General features: G+C 37.4%; 1 pseudogene; it reads left to right on the top strand.

The window, feature by feature from the left end:
- The first annotated feature begins 11191 nt into the window (after positions 1-11191).
- LOC101699210 (UDP-glucuronic acid decarboxylase 1 pseudogene) lies at positions 11192-12601 on the top strand (annotated as a pseudogene).
- Positions 12602-13928: the final 1327 nt, after the last annotated feature.

The following is a 13928-nucleotide window of genomic DNA, read 5'->3' as shown; positions in this document are numbered from 1 at the left end:
CAGATGCCTCAAGTGATCCTACAGCTAGTTAAGAGACTTATTTAAAAGATTGGTTTGGATCAGACTCTAACTAGTTAAAATCCTTACTAATAATGCTACTGTCAATACTTGCTGTTCTTTTTTTTGTCTATATTTTCTATAAGATCATGACACAGCGTACACAGTGGTGCCTCAGTTTGCAAACAGATTTGTTTGTGAATAGTTTGGTTTGCCTACAGAAGCATTTGGCAAAATTTTGTTTTTGTTTGAGAACTCTGCATCGGGTGGCAAACACCACTGGAGCCATCTTTCCCACACAAGCATCAACATGGCCGTCTTTTCCAGAATCGTGGAACAAATTAAGCTTGTGACCCGAGGCACCACTGTAACTCTTGTTTAACCATGCCTTATGCCAAAATAATGATTACACAATGACAACAGGCAATCATCTGGGAACCCTCCAACAACAAAAAAATCAAGCTATTGCCTAACTCTGCTCTCTTGCTCTAGTGTGGTATTAAGCTCTTCATCTGTGGTCATCACTTTCTTTTCTCTATAGAACATGCCTTCCTGGGAATGAGCCTACCTAGCTTCAAAGGACCAGACCTCTAAAAAATCAATACACACTCCAAAGGTTTGATCATTGATGCTTCTCATCAAAAAGATCATGATCAAGGGCTGGAGACATACCTCCGTAGTACAGCACATCCCTGGCTTGTGCAAGGCCTCAGTTCAGTGCCCAGTACCAGGGGAAAAAAACCATGATCAAAAAGGGGGAATGTGAAAATAAAATGATAACTGTGATTAAAAATAGCTTTGAAAATACTTCTCAAAAAGGAGTGATAAGACTATTATGGAAGCAGGATTTACACACAATTATAGCTGCTGCCTAGGAATGTGATGCTTGATAACCTCCACCTTTCAATCTTAGGCATCTAGAATGACTGGAACAATTAGATAATTACATTATGCCCAGGTGTTCAAGATGTATGCATATCAAGAGAGGTTATCATACTTGGGGATTTTGGGGACATTTATATTCTGTTTATACACTCTTTTCTTTATGTTCTATCCATCATTTAACCCTTGCTCCTCAATATTCAGTAGTCCATATAAGTTCCCACTTTTCCTGAATTTTTTGTAACACTGATTCAAAACTATCCATGTTTCCTGTACTGCAATTTCTAAGACCTGAAATAAAATAATTTTTGTTTTTGCTTTCTAAGTTTTGACTGGTTGATGGTGCTAACAAGTTTAAAGGATGGTTACTTCACAGTATATGGTCCTGCTGAGTGATTTTGGAGAAACTTGTAGTCTAAGATGCTATACAAAAGAGTGCTAAGAGCACTTTGAAATGTGAGGTGGTTCATGTCCATGGTATGTGTATTACCCAGTTCCTGCCCCTTTCACTGTAACTAGCACACAGAGGTCACATCAAAGCTAGCCCCCAACACCAGTGCTCAGTGCTGGTATCTGCCTGGGTTTTTGACGTTTGCTTATGATCCCCTTTCCCACTGTGCATGACAGTTTTGTTATTTTGAATTCACAGTTCTCTGAACTCTCTGATGTCCTCATAGCATATTATGGTTTTGAAACTATTTCAGTCCCTTCTCTAACTGACTTGTTGCATATACCAAGTAACATACTTTGCATTCATGATCTGTGTTACAGCCAAGCTAACAGCTATATAATATTGACATACTGAGGATGATTTTCCTTTAGAGTCTTGCGCTTTCTTGAACAAATTACACTCTCCTAGTTTGTGGTGTGGCAGCAATAGTTTCCAAAGTTACTTCCTATACAACCAAGAATAAAAAGTCACAATCTTGCCTTTGAATTCTAAAGTAGGCTCTTGAAATTCATAGCAGAGACAATAGTTTTGAAAGTAGAGAGGTTTAAAGTGCAATAGTTGGGAAGTTTGAAAAAGTATTTTTAAGTTCAGAAGCTTGGCTTTGGAAAGCAAGAGTCAAATTTCAAAATTTAAGCCATAATTATCCGACTCTGGACGAATGTAGGATGATGTGAAAGCAATTTATCTAGCCAAAAGGAAGTAAAGTTTCTACCACTTGGTAAGAGAAAGAATTGAATTGAATTCAGAATCCAATGAAAAGAATTCAGAATTGAAAAGTACACAAAGAAACTTGGCCGCAAGGGTATAGTTTCTATCCTTTATGCTCTTTAAGCTAAGTCACAAGAGGGATATGGAAGAAACCAATATTCTTCTGGGGTTTAGAGGGCTTATCAGAGCAGAAGAACCATCACCAAGCTCCCAATAGTGTTGCCTGGAGAAATGGCACACTTTGTAGTGGAGTTTCATCTCTAGCAGGGCCTAAGGGCAGTTTCTCAGAGTCTGGCACACAACTGCATAATGCAGTAGAATCTTCAAATTTTCCATACTATAGTAAGGTAGTTTATCAAAAAATAAAACTAAGATTGTCATATGAATCATTAATTTCACTTCTAGGTATTATTGGGGCTTGGAAAGCAATACTCCTAGTCTCAGACATAAAGTTTCTCTCTGAATTCACCTGTTTCCCTTTTTCCCTTTAAGGCAAGCCATAGAAACTAGAATTTCTCTTCCATAAGAAAAGTCATAGAAACTAGGGCTTCTTTTCTCCAAAGCAATCCATAAAACCTAAAAACATTGTGCTAATCTTCCCTATTTTTCTCTGTTGGGGCTGACCATAAATACTGTCACCTACCTTGTCTAATAGTAGATAATAAGATCATTTCAGAAGGAGTACTATCTCATAAGCACAAGAAAGGGATGCTACGGAGAGGCCAAGAGGAATATTGTTGGTTTTCCTCACTCAGTCGATTAGCATTAGCTTCTACCTTTTGTGTCCATTCATATTTCTACCTGATTTTTTAAAAAATTCTTTTATTTGTACATTTTAGGTATATAATATGTTTACATTTTTTATTGGGTGCTTGTACCTATACATGATGTATCTTGGTTCTTATTTTTTTCCCCATTACCTGTGCACCCTTCACCCCCTCCACCCTTCCCTATTTCTACCTGATGTTTATTGAACCTAAAAATTCATGTTTCTCTGGGTCTTTGGGCTCTTTAATCTGAAGACTCCTGTGTCATATAAAACTATGAGGGGCTGGTGATTTAGCTCAGTGGTGCCACCTCCTGCCTCACAAATGCAAGGTCCTAAATTCAATCCCCAGTACCAAAATAAAGAAACAAAACAAAACAAAAAAATATGATGAAATGAATTCATTATGCCTTTCTCTTGTTAATCTATTTTTTTGGTATAGGAGTTTCAGCCACAACCCTTTTCTGCCCCTAAAGGTTATACCTAAAAGAATTGAAAAATGTTAATCCCATTACAATGATATATTATTTAGCCAAAAAAAGGAATGCAATTCTGATACATACTATAACATGGCTGAACCAAAAAGCGTGCTAAGTGAAATAAGCCAGATGCAAAAGGAAAAATTCATAGAACAGTCAAATTCATTGATATGGAAGGTAGACTAGTGATTAGCAGAGGCTGCAGAGAAGGGAGAATGAGGAGTTAATACTTAATAAGTATTCAGTTTGGATTTCAGTTTGGGATGATAAAAAAAGTGAAAATGGATAGTAATGAATGTGCAATAATGCTATGAATTGTACACTTAAAATGATTAAATGTAAACTTATGTAATATATATTTTACCATAGCTTTTGAAAATCCTATGCCCCCCAAAAGAGGACAAAGGTAGCTGAAAGTGAGGTCACTGGATTGGAATGGTCCAGACAAAGAGGATATACAAGGACTTGTGAAGTCCTGGTGACTGATGAGCCAAGGCAACACAGCTCTTCAGCATGGTCATAGTAGGAATAGGCAAACAATACAAGGAAAAAATGAATCATTACAGTGGAAACCAACTAGCTGGTTTACTGATGACTGTGAATCATTCTCCTTTCTATCAAAGTCAGGATGGTAAGTCTCTCAGGTCCTTTGTTGGGTCTTGACCTTTGAGAGCACCTCAATACTACTTGGTCTACTGGGTAATCCTCCCACACTATCTTCAGTGGTTAATCATAATGATTCAGAAGGGCCTTTTGAATTAGTAGATCTTAATGATTTTTTTTTTACTTTTTGCTGATACTGTGCTGAGTACTTCATATGATAATTTTACTTGCAAGTAGTCTTCACAACAAATCTATGAGGTAAGTACTAGTACGAATTATTTTTGGCATAAAAGGAATTTAATGAAGGCAGATAACCTATGCAAGGTCATACAGGTAGTAAATGGCAGAGCTAGTAGGAATCTAGAAACCCAACTTCATGACTCCAGTGTTAATTAGGACATTATAGTGTTTCTTTTCTTGGGACATCTTCCTGATCTCTAAAAAAACTAGCTTCATGTATATCTTTGACATGAATATTCTTGGATGCAGTATAGAAGGACTGGCTTAGAAGTAAAGAAAGAATCTCCATTTGAGAACTCACAGGTTGATTATGGGTCCAAATATACAAATAGCTTCTGCTTGATACACAATAGGTCATTCTTAAAACTGTGAAATATGACTCCCTTAAGATTATGGAAAGTATTCTGTATATCTTGGGATTTACTAATCTTATAGTCATTTCATCCCCCCCAATTCCATCCAGATGCTCTCATAAAATATTAGGTGATGCCATACTACATCTTTCAAATCCTTCTCCACCCCCATACAATTGAAAGTTTTACTTCTAACCCTAACCCTCTTTCTAGAGGAGCCAAATAACTGTAACTTTCATGATTACTTCATGTAAGTGTGAGAGTTAATGACTTTAAAGTTTACCTTAGAAACATGAAGGCCACTCAGGCATGATATTAAAGTATTTAAAACAGATGTAGAAACTTGCCTTATATGGTAAATGATGCCTCCTCCTTCTTTGTTTCTATCTTGTAGGCACTGGAGAAGTTGCCTCATCTCACAAACAAGAGAAATAAAATAAAACATTCCTCTGTTCATGATTCTTTCTTCCCTAAAGATATTTCAGCAATCCAACCCCAGATAAAGCAGACTGAAACTATCTCATACAAGAAGCAAGAAAATGTTCTGCACCTTACCTTGATCATGACATACCTGTCATTCAGATCTGCCCCAAGGGAATGCAGAACTCAGAAAGAATTGTTCTACCTAGGAATAGTCAATTAAATTTAAGCCAGAGAAACCCATATCTAGGTGTTTCATCTTTGTCCAAAAAGTAACCTCCAGACTATTCAAAACCTTGACCACTTACCCAAAGAAACATATAGTAGCCTTACATGGGATCTTCTACTGAACACATACTGGTGACACTTGAACCAAGTATAAAGCTAGATTCCTAATGGACTGTTCACCTATTTCTGATCCTGAATGTTCTTGGGCTATCATCTATAATGTATCTCTCCACATGAAGTCTGAAAAACTAGAAAATTTGAGGAAAAGGCAAAAGCAAATGAAACAAGAAATAAAACCAATTATAAATTCCAGGAAAAGTACTAATAATTATAGAAGAAAGTCACAATCCAAATATGAAATGTCACAATCCAAATATGAATGTTTTGAGATCAAGATGGTGGAATATCTTTATAATATGAAAACTAATTTCACTCCCCACATAGTAATCACAAAAATAAAATATAAAAGAAAACCGAAAGATTTAGCTAGACTCAAATACCGGATAAAATCCAAAGGAGAAATTAAAATTCAATGAGGAATTCAGAAATTCAAAACAATTGAACAGGACTGAGCTGGAGCAGCTGGAAGTTTGGTTTTATAGAGTAAAAGGGTTTGAAAATATCATGTATGAGACAGGAGACTGGAGCAAGGCACCCAGATTAAAGACCTTTATTGGGCTGGGGATTTAGCTCAGTGGTTCCAGTGCCTGCCTCAGCAAGTGCAAGGTCCCAAGTTCAATCCGCAGTACAGAAAGAAAAAAAAAAAGACCTATGTAGTAGTAGGACACCTTCAACCACTGTGAAATGACCAAAAAAAAGGTGATATTTCTAATTGCCACCTGTAATCATAACTTCTAGTGAGCTGTAGGTGTAAGGAGGCCAAAGTCAAGATCAAGATCATAGTCTTATAAGCAGGAAATGAGACAAGACACTCAATGATTGTAACTAGATCTACGCTATCCACTATCCTTAATATCGCTGCTGATCCACTACTATGAGACTTATGCCTGAATTAGGGACCCAGAATGCTAACTAGAAATAGTTTTAAAACTGATAAGCAAGGAAGGGTAGGGAGAGGGGGAGAGAGATGAATGAGACTAGAAAAAAATCAAACCGAAATAAACTCTAAGATAACTACAGAGATGGTGACCATAATGAAAGACATGGTTAGTGACTCTAGAGCAGATACAATTTTTTTTTTTTAAATAAGGGAGCTTGGGAAAATAATGGAAACCATGAATGCTCAACCTAGGAAAGAAATAGAATTCATGATACAGATTGAAAATATCAAGGAGAATAAAAATTCCATTGAAAATATACACAGTAGAAAGCTAATGTGAGGACAGAATATCAGATACAGAAGACAGGATTGTGGTTAGGGATCATGAAAGAAACATTTCTTTAAAATAGCAAGGGTCTATGAAAAATCAATCCAACAGCTGCTAGATAATGCAAAGAAGAATAATATAAGATTGATCAGAGTCAATGAAAAAGCAGGAGGTAGTGCAAATGACATAAAAAACTTGTTCACAGAAGTGATGTCAGAAAACTTCCCAAGCTCAGAAAAAGAACTTGATATACTATGAGGAATCATTGCTGATTGATCCAAAGCCCAGGGGCACCTGAGGACCCTGTAAGGACACAATCCTCCCATCTAGCACATATGCACACTGGGACACAGTTATATATGCATGACTAACCATAGGAAATCACACATGTGCGATGTGGTCATGCTAGGTAGGACATGATGCTGTAATGCTTGATAATGGCCTATATAAATGCTGACAAATAAAGATGTTTGTTCTTGCTGCTTTTACTGATCTCAGCTCTAAATGCTTTCTTTACCTTGGGGACCTCACTCACTAAAATAATCCTTCAGCCTCTGCCCAACCCCCAACCCTGACACATACAGATAAGTGAGGTATATAGAACTTCAATTAGCATGATCAAATAAACAAAACAAAACTACACCAGGGCATATTACAGTCAAGAGTCCAGAAATTCAATACAAGAACAGACTATTAAAAGCTGTTAGAGAAAAGAAACAAATTACCTAATAAAGAAAACCCATCAGAATCACAGAAGACTTCTTAATACAAACTCTCAAGTCAAGGAAAGCTTGGAGTAAAGTATTTCAAGCTCTAAAAGAAAACAACCTCCAACCCAGATTGATGTACCCTTCAAAACTCTTTCAAAATTGTTGGAGAAATGAGACACTTCTATGACAAAAAAAACACCTGAAGAAATTCACGACCACCAAACCAGCACCCCAAAATGTTCTGAAGGACATTCTAGAAAGAGATAAAAAGGACTACAACTTCATGAACCTCAACAGAATGAATCAACCAGGCATGGCAAAGGGAACCAACGAAAGGAAAATAACATGACAAGGATAAGTAAATACATATCAGTTATAACCATCAATTTAAATGGACTCAACTACTCAAAAGAAACAGACAGGTGGAATGAATCAAGATGCAAGATCCAACAATACATTGCATACAAGAAACACATTTAATTTTTAAAAATCCATAGATTGAAAGTCAAAGAATGCAAAATAATACTCCATGCAACAGGAATCCAGAGAAAAAGCAGCGGTAGCTATTTCATTTGTAGACCAAGTGGATTTCAAGCCAAGACTGATTAGGAGAGACAAAGTCACTACAACTGCAAAGGGAACAATCCAAGAGGAAGAGATAGCAATCATAAATATATATGTACCAAACACCAGTGCACCCAACTATATAAAATAAATATTAACAGATATGAAAAAATCAAATAAGCACTAAGACAGTTGTAATGGGGAATTTCAATGCCTCACTGTCACAAATAGATCAACTAGACAAGAAAATCAAGAAATATCAGAACTGAACCAAACTTTTGAATAAATGGACTTAGTAGATGTTTACAGAGTGTTTGACCCTGCAATATCAGAACACACATTCTTCTCAGCTACACACAGGACATTCTCCAAAATAGACCACATAGTTGATTTAATAACCAAACTCAGTAGCATAGCTGGATACAAAGTCAACACTCAAAAATCAATAGCATTCCTGTATACAAATAACAAACTCACTGAGGGAGAAATTAGGGAAACAGCAACTTTCACAATAGCATCCAAAAAAAATGAAGTGTCTAGGAATCAGTCAATCAATACCTAGGAAGTAAAGGACCTTTACACTGAAAACTATAATACTCTGAAAAAGGAGATCAAAAAGGATATCAGAAAATGGAAAGATAGCCCTTGTTCTTGGGTAGCAAAAACCAAAATAGTGAAAATGGCCATACTACCAAAATTGTTATACAGATTTAATGCAATCTTGATCAAAATACCAATAACATATCTCACAGAATTAGAGAAAACAATCTTAAAATTCATTTGGAACCAGAAGAGATCTAGAATAGCAAAAGCAATTCTGGGCACAAACGCAAGGCAGGGAGCATCACAATTCCTGACTTGAAATTATACTACAAAGCCACTGTGACAAAAACAGCATGATACTGGCAAAAAACAAAACAAAACAAAATAAAAACCTAAACTGAAAACAAAAACAAAACAGACCCAAGGAACAATGGAACAGATTAGAAATACAGAAACAACTCCAAACACAATCCAGCACCTTATCTTTGACAAAGGAGCCAAACACCTTCACTGGAAGAAAGATGGCCTCTTTAATAAATGGTGCTGGAAAAACTGACTTTTCACATGCCAAGGATTTAAAAAAGACCCATATCTTTAACCATATCCTAAACTAAAAAACCCCTCTTCCTGGATAAAAAGGAGAAATACAAAGTGGCCATACTTCCAAAACTGATATTCAGGTTTAATGCAATCCCAATGAAAATATCAACAGCATTCCTCACAGAAATAGAGAAAACAATTCTAAGATTCATATGGAACCAAAAGAGATCTAGAATAGCAAATACAATCCTGGGTAAAAAGAACAAAGCAGGAGAAATCACAATTCTGGATTTGAAGTTATATTACAAAGGTATAATGATAAAAACAGCATGGTATTGACACAAAAACAGACATGTGGATCAATGGAACAGACCTGAGGATGGAGAGACAATTCCAGGTGCAATCAGTATCTGGTTGGGCCAAAAACCTACACTGGAGGTAAGATTGCTTCTTTAATAAATGGTACTGAGAAAACTGGCTAGCCACATGAGGAAGACTGAATCTAAACCCATATCTTTCACCATGTATTAAACTAAAATCAAAATGGATCAAAGAACTAAATATTAAAATACAAATAACCTGCTGGAAGATAAATTGGATAAAACTCTTGAAGTCATAGGTGTAGGCAAGGTTTTCTGAACAGAACCCCAGTTGCACAGGAAATAGTACCAAGAATCAATAAATGGCATCTTATCAAATTAAAAAGCTTCTGAACAGTAAAGGAAATGATTAACAGAGTGAAAAGAAAAGCTACAGAATGGAAAAAAATTTGTGTCAGCTATTCTCAGAGGACTAATATCTAGAATACATAAAGAACTAAAAAAAAATCTCACCCCTGAAGTTAAGACCCAATAAAAAAATTGAAAACCAAACCCCAAAATATATAAATGAATTGAAATCACTGGAATAAAGAAAAATTTATGAAATGTAATTTTTAAGACATGTAGCTTGATGTATCTTGGAGACACATCTAAACAAAACTATCCATAAAGGTTAGAAGTGAAGGAATAGAAATAGACAAGTCAACTAAATATAAACTCTATAAAGGCTGGGGTAACAATATTAACATAAGACAAATATGATATAAGAAAAACTTACTGAAATGTGGCATAATTTTAACTGAACATAGTGTAAGAAAATAGATGCCATTTGACCATGATGTTAACAAAAATTTCTTTTATAAATCCTAAAGCCATTGGAGAAGAAATGTAATTTTTAAAATTTTTTATTAGTAGATAATTGCCAAACATAGTATTCACATTCGTCATAGGGAATTTGTACCTGTATGTAATATATCTTCTTCCTTCTTTTTTCCCATTCCCCATCTCTCCTTTTAACCTTTCTTCGACTCCCTATTTACAGTAGCTTTTTTTCATTTTTTCCTTCCATTCTTTGTTTTGTTTTGTTTGTTTTAGTTCCTTTTCTCTTCCCTCTCTCCCTCCCTGCCCCAATACTGGACAATATTTGTATGGTTATACTAATGAAAATGCTGTTGATTAGTTTGCATTTAGAATCATGTAAAGGAAAAAACAATGACATTTGGTGAAGTTGCAAGCAGAAAACATATGTTTACACCTTGACAAAGTAAAAATAAAAGTAAATATGCATGGTGGGAAGGGAATAATGTGTACAAGAATTAATATAAATGGGAGTCAATAGATAATGTTGTCTCAGACTGATCAATCAAGAAAAGACGGTATAAGAATATATGCATAACATAATGAAAATAACCAGTAGAAGTTTTAAACACTTAGGGTTTCTCTGGAGAACAGAACTGTGGAAGAAGTAGGGGAGTGGTGTTTTTCATAAGTGTGACTATTTTATTAGCATATCCATTAAGCTACTTCAACAATATTAAAATTAAATTTAAATATATATAGCAGCTGTACCACAAAATAACACTTACTCTTTAAGCCTGAGCTGTTCTTCCTATTCCAAGCAATCTGAACAAATTGTTGGGAGTATAAACCAGATCCATAGTATGTGTATGCCTTGTTCTGTGTTCTTGTGACCTTTTTTGGCATTAACTTTGACACTGGAATCTTGGTTCTACTATTGTCAGTGACAATCATAGATTCGCACACCAACTAACATTGAGGCCAGTGATACTTAGATCCTTCCTATCTGAATTTCTGCTTTCCTGCTAGGGGGGCAGCAGTCAACAATCATTAGGACTTACGCTTAAATATAAAGAAGCCTGGTCGGAAAACGTGTGTGACCTGCAAAGATTTTGGCAAGGGTTGCATTGTTCAGCTAGAACCCTTCTCTAACCTTCAAATAAAATTTCTCATGAAAGAAGCCGGCAGCAAGCGCGCATTGTGCACGCTGCCCGTGCTAGGGCAAGGTGAGTCAGGCGCTGCTTCGCCTCGGATCCACCGTCAGCCTTCCAGAGTGAAGCTGCTGCTGGACCTTGCGCTGCTCGCCTACGTCGCCTCCATTTGGGGGAACTTCGTCAGTATGAGCTTTTTACTCAACAAGTCTATCCAGGAAAACAGTGAACTGAAAATTGAAAGCAGGATTGAAGAGATTGTTGAGCTACTGAGAGAGAAAAATCAGAGATTTGGAAAAAAGCTTCAACCAGAAATACCCACCAGTGAAGTTCTTATCACAAAAGGATCGTAAAAGAATTTTGATCACAGGCTGTGCAGGGTTCGTGGGCTCCCACCTCACGGACAAACTCATGATGGATGGCCACGAGGTGACAGTGGTGGACAACATCTTCACAGGCAGGAAACGGAATGTGGAACACTGGATCGGCCAGGAGAACTTCGAGCTCATCAACCACAATGAGGTAGAGCCCCTCTACATCGAAGTAGACCAGATCTACCACCTGGCGTCTCCAGCCTCCCCTCCCAACTACAAGTACAACCCATCAAGACGCTGAAGACCAACACCATCGGGAAGCTGAACATGCTGGGGCTGGCAAAGCGCGTGGGTGCCCGTCTGCTCCTGGCCTCCATGTCCGAGGTGTATGGAGATCCCAAGGTCCATCCACAAAGCGAGGACTACTGGGGCCCTGTAAACCCCATAGGGCCCCGGGCCGGCTGCAGTGAGGGCAAGCGGGTGGCGGAGACCATGTGCTACGCCTACATGAAGCAGGAGGGTGTGGAGGTGCGCGGTGCGCGTGGCCAGGATCTTCAACACCTTTGGTCTGCGCATGCACATGAACGACGGGCGGGTGGTCAGCAACTTCATCCTACAGGCACTCCAGGGCGAGCCCTTCATGGTGTACGGGCCTGGGTCACAGACAAGGGCATTCCAGTATGTCAGCAACCTGGTAAATGGGCTGGTGGCACTCATGAAGAGCAATGTCAGCAGTCCTGTCAACCTGGGGAACCCAGAACAACACACAATCCTGGAATTTTATTTATAAAAGTGGGTACTTATAAATGAGACTTTATTCTACGCATGAAAAAGAAAAGCCAGCAGTATTATCAGATGGGCAGCATTCATTTTCAGACAGATAAAGAATTCCATTGGACAGCTTTGTTTCTTTTTTAATTCAGAATTTTTCCAAGGTCTAGTTTTTAGTTGCAAACTTGACTTTGAAATATTTCTGTTGGTCACCACGATCAAGGATATTTGAAATCACTACTATGTTGTGCTGCGTATTTGGGGATGGGAGGGACAAAGTTAAAATATACTTTAATAAAATTTCCCATAAAAAGTAACTGTATTATGGAAGGAAATTGGAAGGGTGGGTGACAGAGGTAAGAGGGAGACCTGCTTATCTCTGTATAAACTTTGCTACCTTTCAAATCTGGGAGCGGATTTTCTTTTTTATCCAAAAACTCCATGGGAAGACACCTGATTTAATCTCTAAATCTTAAGTTCATAGATTATTATTTTTTAAACATTTTCGTATTTTATTGGTACATTTTTAGGTATACAATATAATGATATTCATTGTTGGAAATTTGCACCTTTACATAATCTTTCTTGGTTCTTATTTTCCCCCTCCCCCTGCCCTCCCTTCAACCCCTCCATCCCTCCTTAATTACAAATAATTTGTTTCCATTTTTTCATTTTCTCATATTAATGCCATTCCCTTCTTTCCTTTCCCCTACCCTGCCACTTCCCCTTTGCCCCTTTTCTTCCTATTTCACATTATCTCTTATACCTTTTAGTCCTTATATACACGTTCAATTTCTCACACTAGAAAAACTATTCGGTATTTACACGTGTGTCCTATTTATTTCACTTAAGAGTAGCACCTCAATGTGCTTCCATTTAGCAATAACTGTCTCTAATTTCTCATTTTTGATGGCTGAATAGTACTCCATTTTATTTTAAAAACCCACATTTTCTTGATCCAGTCTCTAGTTGATGGGCATTTGGGCTCTTTCCAAGTTTTAGCTATTACAAACTGTGCTGCTATGAACATGGGCACACATATATCACTGTGGTATGATTCTTTTAATTCTTTGGGGAAGATACCCAGCACGGGAATAGCTGGGTCAAATGGGACTTCCAGTCCTAGTACTTTGAGGTATCTCCATAGTGATTTCCACAGTGCTTGCACCAGTCTACACTCCCACCAGCAGTGGAGCAATGTTTCTCTTTCCTCACAGCCCCACCAGCATTTGTTATTTGTTGATTTCATGATAGCAGCCCTTCTTTCTGGAGTGAGGTGGAATCTCAGCGTTGTTTTCATCTCCATCTCTCAAATGACCAGTGATGTTGAACATTTTTTCATGTATTTATTTGCTATTTCTACTTCTTTGTCTGAGAAATGTCTGTTCATTTCAGATGCCCATTTTTGGATTGGGTCTTTAAATTTGGGAGGTCTGATCTTTTTAAGTTCTTTATAGATTCGAGATAGTAGGCCTTTGTTTGAGGAACAGCAGGTGAATATTTTTTCCCACATTGTGGGTTGTCTCTTCACACTGCTGGTGGTTTCTCTTGCTGTGCAGAAGCTTTTTAGTAAAAAGAGATCCCACTTGTTGATTGTCTGTGCCAGTTCACGGGCAACTGAGGTTTTTCTCATAAAGTCTTTCCCTACACCAATGTCTTCAAGAATTCTACCTCACCTCTGTTCCAGCCAGTTCAGTGTTTCTGTATTTATATTTAGATCTTTAATCCATTTAGAGTTCAGTTTAGGGCATGGTGAGAGATA

The sequence above is a fragment of the Heterocephalus glaber genome, unplaced genomic scaffold (assembly GCF_053883595.1).
Source record: "Heterocephalus glaber isolate CG9 unplaced genomic scaffold, H.glaber_assembly_v1.0 deba00001479, whole genome shotgun sequence".
Classification (NCBI taxonomy): Eukaryota; Metazoa; Chordata; class Mammalia; order Rodentia; family Bathyergidae; genus Heterocephalus; species Heterocephalus glaber.
This window is presented reverse-complemented; position numbering and strand designations above follow the sequence as displayed.